Source organism: Solanum dulcamara, chromosome 6, assembly GCF_947179165.1.
Source record: "Solanum dulcamara chromosome 6, daSolDulc1.2, whole genome shotgun sequence".
In the NCBI taxonomy this organism is placed as follows: domain Eukaryota; kingdom Viridiplantae; phylum Streptophyta; class Magnoliopsida; order Solanales; family Solanaceae; genus Solanum; species Solanum dulcamara.
In genome coordinates, this window is record NC_077242.1 from 45933984 (window position 1) to 45944472 (window position 10489).

General features: G+C 39.1%; 1 pseudogene; it reads right to left on the bottom strand.

The window, feature by feature from the left end:
- Window positions 1-9898: 9898 nt before the first annotated feature.
- LOC129893700 (5S ribosomal RNA) lies at window positions 9899-10018 on the bottom strand (annotated as a pseudogene).
- Between the last annotated feature and the right edge of the window lie 471 nt (window positions 10019-10489).

Below are 10489 nucleotides of genomic sequence, written 5' to 3' on the forward strand. Positions count from 1 at the left end.
CTTAAGTTTCTTAGAAGTTGTCATATGAGTCGGATAATCTATAACGCTATCAACTAATCCTAAGGAAAGGAGAATGAGATACTCCATAATAAAGAAGATTGGAAATAGGGTTATAAGAATCCGGAAGAAGTTGGAGGTCAAATAGTGAGTCGTAGTACTCGACTTACTTGTGAAAGCTATTACTTGGGATATTTTACATATTAAGCTATTGGATTGTATGTTGAGTTGATGTAGCAAGGATTACATAGGTTCTTATAGTGAGACGAGATTACGAACCCACGGAAGAGACGGAAGGAGGCGTAGCACCTACTCGGAAGCAAGCAGGTGATGCATCTACTTAGGGGTGGACCCCACTACCACGTGGCAGCATATAGGTGGCGGCAAGGCATGAGGTGGAGCCCTAGGGGATGCCACATGTCACCCCTCGGGGATGCCACATGTCACCTCCAAAAGTGGGATATATATACTGAAATTATGACTAAGGAAATCATTTTTCAGCATCTACACTTAAGGAAAATTGGAGAAAACTTGAGGGAGAGAAGAGAGAGTCATGGAAGCTACAAGAACAAGGTAGGCCCTCCATTTTTGATCCGTAAATTAATTATTTAAGGTATCCTATGGTTACCTAATGGTGTTTAATAGCGTAAAGTAATTATTTGGAGCAGCAGGAAGTGCAGCGAGCAGCTCCACCAATTTTCAGCATGTTAAGAGAACTTCCGAGACAAGTTTTAGCAAGTTTTAGCAGGGTATGGCTAGGTTATCTTCTCCCACATTTTGGTAAGGGTTTGTACATGATATGAAAGTGTTAATAATGTAAAGTTATGGTTTGTATCAGCACACAATGGATAGCAAACAGCCACAATATTTCAGCCGCAATTAAGGAACTTTTGAGGCATGTTTTGGCAAGCTTTGACCAATTTCGGGTAAGGTAAGACCTTTTACTTCAATTTAGAGTTTATGGTATTGTTATGAAGTGTATTACACATTGATTAAGTGGATGGAAATATGAAAATCCCATAAATATGCTTGACGTTCGAAATAAACTAAATTGGAGTCGCTATAGTTTAATTATAGTCAAAGCAAGGTGTTGTGCTTGTGGTGTGTTGCTGCAGGTGTGTGGTGGTGTGTTGCAGGGCCTAAAAGTGTTTTAAAATAGGTGTGGGAGCTTCTGGTTGCAGCCACATGACTCCTCATTTTGTACAATTAAAGGTTTTGTGAAATTAAAACTAAAAATCCTATTTTGGCATCATAATTTTCAGCAAGTTGTTTGGAGCTTATGTTGTGTAATGTTGCCATGTTTTAGTTGTATATGAGTTTTAGGTTGTTGTTATTGGTTGACTGTAGTGATTAGGGATCTAATTGGAAATTCGGATAGGGCATGTTATAGGGGAGGTGCTGCCCGATTTCCGTTAACTCCTTAACTAACTAAGGAACTAGTTGAGAAGGCGAGCGAAGAGATGATTTCTATGAATAATCATATGTAACTTAAGACACTGGAAAGTTGAGGGTTGTTGATGCTCGTATTGCTTTCATGTTAAATAGGTTCAAGAGACGACGAGGCAAACATGTTAAGAGTAATCCGTAAGAGGTATGTAAAGCTAGTGTTTCCTCCTTTTGGCATGTTTTTGGCATAAGTATGTAAGGCTTAGACTTTCTTTTGGCATGTCTTTGGCATAAGTGTATTAAGCTAATCATCCTTTTTGGCATGGTTTTTATGAAGCAAGTATATGACTTTTATATGATTTCAAGGAAGTTCCTATTCGTAGAGCTGCTAGTATGGCCAACTTTATGATTTCCAAAAGATATTTTATTACGCTTTGATACGAGTATAAGATTCCATAAGTTCTATTTTGATATAACCCATAGTAACTTTTAAAAGGTACTTGATACGACTCTTGTCTTGATTTTTGAATAATAGCTAATTTTGTTAACTCTATCGAGTCTCAAACATGATTTAAAGTGCATTTAATTTCTCACTACTCCACTCGTGCATGCCTCAATGCTTCTTTCATCGAGCCAGGGTCAGGTTTTATTATCGTGCGTACTTCTTTGCATTGTTCGTTGTGCCCCGACGTGAGGGGGCAGGTACGACTTGTACATAGGTTTTGTGAAGTTATGATGTGCCATGTACACACATGATATGATATGAATAAAAGAGGCTACATGTACATGAAAATATTATTACCCACTGGGGTTCTTGTGTATATTTCTTATATTTGACAATTATGTATACGAGGGTCCAGGTCAGACCCCAGTCGCAGCTTATGGGGTTGGGTTGAGACAATGTTATAAGGGAGGTGCTGCCCAATTTCCGTTAACTCCTTAACTAACTAAGGAATTAGTAATGAACTAGTCTAAGGAAATGGATAAGGGATTGGTTCCTATAGGTAAGTGGTGGTAGAATTATAAGATGGGAAGTCGAAGGTCACTAACCTTAGAATTACTTTCATGTTAAATAGGTTCAAGAGACGACGAGGCGAACGTGTTAAGATTAATCCGTAAGAGGTATGTAAAGCTAACGTTTCCTTCTTTTGTCATGTTTTTGGCATAAATATTTAAAGCTTATTCTTTCTCTTGGCATGATTTGGCATAAGTATGTAAAGCTAATCTTTCTTTTGGCATGTTATTTATGACACAAATATATGAATTTTATATGGTTCAAAGGAAGTTCCTATTCCTATAGCCACTAGGATGGCTAATTTCTTGATTTCCCAAAAGACATTTTATTATGCTTTGATATTAGTATATAATTCCAGAAGTTCTATTTTGATGTAATCCATAGTGACTTTCAAAAGGTACTTGATATGACTCTTGTCTTGATTTTTAATGATAGCTCATTTTAATTATTCCATTTGACTTATGTTAAGTAGAATTCAAAGGAAACTTTTTGCTATGCTTCCAAATATTAAACGACTATTATTTTAATTATTCCACTGAGCCCCATAATATATTTTGAGATATAGAAACGATTTCAGAAAGACTATTTTGACATAGACCATCGTGACATCTGAAAGATAGACATTATGATTATCACTCAATTTCTCTTATATGACTTGTCATCGGAGTTATGCTCTCCAGCCTCTGGAAATGTTTTGTATTTTATATTGAATTTAGTTTCTCACTACTCCACTCGTGGATGCCTCAATGCTTCTTTCATTGAGCCCAGGCTAGGATTTGTTACCATGCGTACTTCTCTACATTATTTGTCGTGCACCGATGTGAAGGGGTAGGTACGACCTGTACATGGGATTTGTAGAGTTATGATGTGCCATGTACACATATGATATGATATGATATGACCATCTGATATGATATGATCTATTACGGAGATATTCCCTATTCTGGAGTTATGATGTGATGTGGCACCAGTGACGGGGCGACGATCACAATTTGTTCACCGAATCCCATAATGGGGCCAGATATGGCATATATTTTTCTGCATACATTATTTGTGGTTATGATAAGCATTTTGATATTTTTGGTTACTTTGCTCATTTTTACACATTTTTCTCTAGTAATGACTTTACTTATTACAGTCCATGCTTTACATACTCTGTACATTTTCTATACTAACCCTATTTCTTCAGGGGCTGCATTACATGCCCGCAGATACAAACGCTCGATTTACTGATCCACTCGCCTAGGACATCCACCCTGTTGGTTGGCAGTGCTCTTTTGTCCGGAGTACTATTTTGGCACTAACTTTTCTGTTGTATATTTATACGTAATGGTTAAGGATACGACAGGGCCCTATCCCGTCATATGATTATGCTATCATTTTGTAGGGGTCTGTAGACTTGTGTGGTGGGTTCTGTATATGTATTTTGGGCTTGTGTTCAGCGACGGCCTTAATGGCCTCTATGTGCTACATCTGTTTTTGTGCGCCTTCTAGCGACCCCTTTTTGATTTCTACTTTTATTTATTCTGCTAACACGCTAAGTGGGGCTAAGGGTATGTATGGGTGCCTAACTCGGGCATCAGTCACGGCCTAAGGAGTTGGGTCGTGACAGAAGTAGTATCAACACAGTTTGTCCTTGGGGTGTCTATAGACCGTGTCTAGTAGAGTCTTGTTTCTGGTATGTTGTGGACCACATCTATAAACAGGAGACTACAAGACATTTAGGATGTTACCTTTCTTTCATATCTAAAATCGTGCAATAGAGTCGAGTCATAGGGAATGAAATTCCTCATACTAACCTATGGTTACAGCAGAAGGACAATATCGATAAAAAAAGGTGACTGACGCTATTGGAAGTTACAAAGCACATGTTACACCCCACATCTTTAAACTCGGAAAGTCCCTTAAGTTACTTAGAAGCTAGTATGTGAGCCACTTAAGTTACGCCCCTATTAAACAACTCTAAGGAAAGAGGATTGTGATACCTCGTGAGAAGGAAGGTTGGAAATAGAGTTATACGAATTCAGAAAGAGTTGGAGGTTAAGAAATGAGTCGTAGGACTTGAGTTACCTACGTAAGCTACTAACTTGGAAGTCTTACATACTTAAGCTATTGGAGTACGTAGAAAACTTGCGAAGCATGGATTACATAGGCTCTTAAAATAAGACGAGATTACGAACTTACGAGAAAGAGGAGAAGATGATAAGTGGCAGCCAATAAGGAGGTGACACGTGGCAGCACCTCAAGCAAGTAGGTGACCCACCTGCTTGGGGGTCAAGTAGGTGACCCACCTACTTGAGGGTGGGCCCCACAAAGACACGTGGCAGCCTAGGAGACAAGGCAAGGATCCGTGGCCCAATAGGAGATGGACACGTGTCACCCTTAGGGTCTGACACGTGTCACTTCTTAAGGAAATATATATATGTGGGTTGATGACTATCAAGTCATTTTTCAGCCCAAACAAGTCCAATAAAAAGGAGAAAAAAATGTGAGAGAGGGAGAACACCTATAGCAGCCATGGTTCAAGAAGAATTAAGGTAAGTTCTTCACTTTTCTTCCGTGAATTAATTATCTACGGTGTTTCTCAATTATGTGGAGGTGTATATATGTATATTATGATGCCTACGGAACCATATTTTCAGTTCTTCACTTGGAAAACGAAGAGAAACTTAAAGAGAAAACGCTAGGGAATAGACCCATTTTTGGAGGGGACAGTTGTTAGTAATATTGGTATAACTTCTTGTGTATAGCTTAGTTTTGGGTGATTCAATATGTTTTGGAAATTAATTTCATAGGTATATAACTTTTATTTAGACTTTCAAATCCAGTTTTGCTTTGACCTTCGCGAAAAAGGGTGATGAAGTGTAGAGGAGGTACTGCCTAGATTTGGTTTTGGAAATCCTACACGGACAACTGTGAGTATTTTGGTCATATATTTTCATACAAAATTTCTGTAGCGGTAATTAAAAATTTTTTGTGACCTTGATAAACATGTCTATAACTTTCATTGAGGCCACAAATCTTGTTTCCTTCAATTATCCCTTCGAAACTAAGTGACAATACAAGACAATAGGCTGTCCAGAATTCACGTTTTGATAGGTTTGGCGAGTTTTGGCCAATTTTGGGAAAGGTAAGGTTTTTCCTTTCAATTTGAAGTTTATGGTGTTGTTATATGGTGTATTACACCCCTTGTATGCTGCTGAAAGTTTAAAAATGTCGTAGAAATGCTCGACGTTCGAAATAAACTAAATTGGAATTGTTGTAGTTAAATTGTCGTCGAAGGATAGTGTTGTTCGTGTGAGGTGCTGCTGCAGGGGTGTGATGTGTTATTTGCAGGGCCTAAATATGTTCTAATGTGGGTTAGGGTGCTGCTGGTTGAATTCACATGACCCCTCGTTGCGTATAATGAAAGGCGTTATAAAATAAAGGCTAAACGCCCTATTGTGCTACCGTATTTTTGAATAAGTCGTTTGGAGTTTATGTTGTATATTGTTGGTGTGAATTGCTGCAGGTTGTTGTTGTTGGTTGGCTGTAGGTCTTAGGGACCTAATTGGAAATTTGGATAGGGCACATTATAGGGGAGGTGCTGCCCAATTTTCATCGACGCCTTAGCGAATAATAGAACTAGTCGGGGAAACGACTAAGGAAATAGATTCCATTAATACTAAGATGTAACCTAGGCTGCTGGAAAGTAAAAGGGGTTGATATTCATACTACTTTCATGTTGAATAGGTTCAAAGGATGGCGAGGCAAGCAGGATAAGGAATAATTTCAGACAAGGTATGTAAAGCTTTCTCGTGGCATGTTTTGGTATAAGCACATACAGTTATCTTTCTTTCCTTTTGGCAAGTCTTAGCCTTAAGTGAATTGTACGTGGAATGTGGGAATAATTCCATTCCTAGAACTCTAGGTACGCCCCATAATCCCTAACTACATTTAAGTGTTGACACCCCTACAAGGATTGAGTATTGCCTGTTAAGGCTTCTACGTGCTAAAGAGTAGTGTATGGAAAACTATCTTTCCCTTCTCTTGATATGTATTTGGTACGAAAGTGAAATTTGAATGCCATAATGTCTCACCGAGCCCCATAATGGGCCGGATATGAAATATGTGTGTGAAGGTCATCTGAAAGAAAGTACAGACTACATAGAGCTTATTCTCTTTCTTCTCTTGGGCATGTCTCTATTTAGCTTTAAGTTAAATGTAATCTAAACTCCGGGGTAACTCCATTCTTAAATATTTCTTATTTACTTTTGAACATCGAACTTTGATAGTGGTTGAACTGTTTCCCTGGAAACTTGTATATATTAAAGAGGGACCAAATGTACAGGCTCCAAGTCTTAAAGACTATACGAGATTAAGTGTTTTTGATTCCATAAATAATTTGGCCCTACGTTAATACATGTCTAGGGTCCCCGATATTACTTTTGAGAAAGCCCATAATGGTATTTAGAGGACACTGGAGATGACTACACCATTACTCGGGTCCTCAAATAAAAGCTTAACTTTTTTATTTGGTCGAATCTCTGATAATGATTTAAATTGCATATAGTTACTCACGACTCTATTTTTGTATACTGTAACACTTCTTTCACAAAGTCCCAGGCCGGGTACATTGTCGTGCACAATTCACTGCATTGTTCACCGAGCCCCTCACTAGAGGGCCGGGTACGTATGTATATATATGATGATGTGTTGTAATAAGGTGGTGATGGCGCCAAGCCTATGATGGTCCTATACATGTGATTCCCCGGACCCCTGAAAGGGCCGGCTATATTGTATAAATTGAGCATGCATGCTTTTGTGATTCACAGAGTACAGGTACATGACTTCGATTTAATAATTTATTCCCCTGCTGCTCTATTTCGAATATACCTGTAGTGTATTATGTTATATTTTACATACTCAGTACATATGTCGTACTGACCCCCTTTCTCGGGGGGCTGCGTTCATGTCCGCAGGTACAGATACAGATTTTGGGAGTCCGTCAGCTTAGGATTCCATGCAGCTCAGCTGGAAGAGGCTCCATTGTGTCGGGGCCTAGTTTTTGATACTGTCCACGGATGTATAAAAATTGTTTTATCCATTCAGTGGTACGGCGGGGGCCCTGTCCCTCCATATGTTATCATTTATATGTTTAGAGGTATGCAGACGTGTGTATGTGGGTTGTGTATGTCAGTTTGATTCAGCTGGGTCTAAATGATATATGATATATGTTATTATGTTATGGAAACCTTGTCGGCTTTTGTGCCCTGTCATGTTGTGATACAAATGAAAAGGGCTACATGTTTATGAAAATGTTATCGCCTAATGGGGCTCTGTTACATGATATTATCTTATTTACGATTCAATATGACCGCAGCTAATAGATGTGTACGGGGGGCCAAGGTCGGACCCCAGTCGCGGCCTACGGGGTTGGGTCGTGACTAAAGTGGTATCAGAGCAGTTCATCCTCGGAGTGTCTGCATACCGTGTCTAATAGAGTCTTGTTTATCGATGTGGTGCGCGCCACATCTATAAACATAAAGCTATAGGATATTTAGGATGTTACCTTTCTTCTACATCTGAGATCGTGCTTTAGATCTGAGTTGTAGGAAAAATTCCTTATACTAACCTTGGATCTTAATAGAAAGACGACACCAACAGAAGAAAGTAATTGACGACATGGAAAGTTACGAAGTATGCAGGTAAGTGAAGTAAAGCCACGGAATATATCCGTCGGGTAAGGTATTGAAATATAAAGTTGAAACCTGAAAAAAAAGTAGACAGAAAGTGCAACAGATGCAGTTTGAAGTGGGACATATGAGGTATGTCCAGTATTTTTATATTATTGTTGACGCTGAAAGCCATGTGTGGCTGCGATATGAGATGACATTGAAAGCCCTGTGCGGCTGTGATATGATATGTATATATATATGTTGGCCTTGTGAGGCATTGTTGGTATTTTCTGCGTGCAGGTTTTGGGATAAGTAAGAAATGTAGAGGAAACTCTGCCGAAATTTTCCTAGAACAAGGAAAAGGAAATGAAGCATAGATTTTTGAGATGTCCGAGAAATTGATACCAAATACCCCTACTGTGTTTAACTAAAGCTGTAAGAGGTATCCTTCAGGTCGTCAACAAGGGGCATCCTTTTTACTTGAAGAATTTTATTTCGGAGGAACAAAAGCTTAATTAAGTAGTAAAGTTCAGATTACGGTATCTCCAGCCATATTTTGTATTGTAGGAATATAAATAGAGGGCTCAGAATGAAGGATAAGATGTCCCACGAATGAGTTTCACTCTTTTGAAAAAAATACCAAGCCCTCAACTCCTAATTGTAAATTAGACGAGTTGTTCATAACTCGAGGATAAACTCAGAAGGAGACCAGGTAGGTTAAGTACTAAAAGAAGTACTGTGATGTTTAAGAGGTTTTGATTTCTTCTAACAATGATTGGGAAATAATTTATGATAACCGTTTATAGTTCTCCACCGACTAATTGGGGAAAGAGCTTCGAACAGAAGCACCACAAAGAGATATTAGGAACTGAATGCGAATACGAATTAAAAGGGGGATATGTAGTATGAATTGAATAGTGTGATACGAGTATGCAGGGATAAAATTGAACCACTAGTCAGACACATAGTACGCGTTGACTAAGTTAAAGTCCTGCATTGAGAATGCGGTAAGAGCATGGGGCTTACGATACAAAAAATGACGCGTGTACACAACGTCGCCCTAAAAATAGTGAAACCCTTAAGGGACGAGGATGGAAAACTTAAGGAACAAATGACGCAACTTCTATTCACCCCAAGAAGCAAAGGATATAGGTTGGGACAAAACCACTACTTCGAGAAAACCTAGAATAGTTGTCGTCAGAATGCTAGCACTGCCTAATGGAAATTGGAACGACTACAAGTACAAACAGCGGAAAGTACGAGTACCCTCTAAAGGGGGGAAGTTAATGAGAAAATGGAAAAAGTAAGGTGAAGGCAATCGATATGGGAATATATTTGAGATGGGTGTCTAAACTTCAATAAGATATCTTGCCGAACTAAGTTAAAGAGGTCTGGAGGCCACCAATAATTGGATGGAAGCCAGAATGCTATGTAAAGCAGCGTTAAAAAGGTTGTAACGAGACCCTGAACAACATAATACTAGAAGGCAGCTGCGTATAAAACAGAAGAATGTACCAATGAAAGGATATAAAATAATTTAAGAGACACTATGAAGGAGAATGACAGCATGCTAGACCAAAAGCCAAAATGTTGGTCATAGAGTTAGTCGCAAATGATATTGCGATAGATAAATAACCAAAGGAAAAGGAATAGAAAGCCTCTTGTGGTAGTAAATGAAGAGAACACAAAGTGAATGGAGAATAGTGGAGCTAAAGGTCTACGCCGACACTGGATGCAAGATAACAGACGAAAAGACAGGGAAAAACATAAAGACTCGCGAGACAACGCTGAGGTAAATCTGGAGCTAAGTTGAGTGCCCACACCTCGTGGAAAAAGTTACAATGAAGCGCGAAGCGAAGACTTCCCATGAAGGTCACCCATCCCAATATTACTCTCGCCCCAGCACGCTTAACTTCAAAATTCTGATGGAACTTAATGTGTTAGTGCTGGTGTGATCGCGCGAGATAGAGGAATCTGAACTAGTGACGGAGAAACGATATGAGATTATGTACCCAGAGTATTATAAGATACGTTAAGGAAATTATAACAAGGATTTAAGCAAAACAAGAAGGATTAGCTAATTACTAATTGACAACGCACTCGAATGCCACAGCTCTTCAACATAGAGCTAGTTAATAAGAGGGAAACCGCAGAATGGCTATATGGGCCAGTGGGCGAGGGAATTTCGACACCACTTGGTAGCCAACTCTGAGGGCAAAAAATCAGGACCCAAAAGATCGAATACCAGTTAAAGTTCTGAAAAGAGTCGAGAAGGACTATACGACGCTAATGGTTCCCAAATTATCAACGTCATTATAAACCTATTTTGTACTCTGTAAGAGTAGGGTGCTATATGGGTTATTGTGAGTAGGCTAACGAATCAGCTCATTTGCTTCCAAGCAAGACCACCTATGCCGCTAGAACTAGGTAAAGT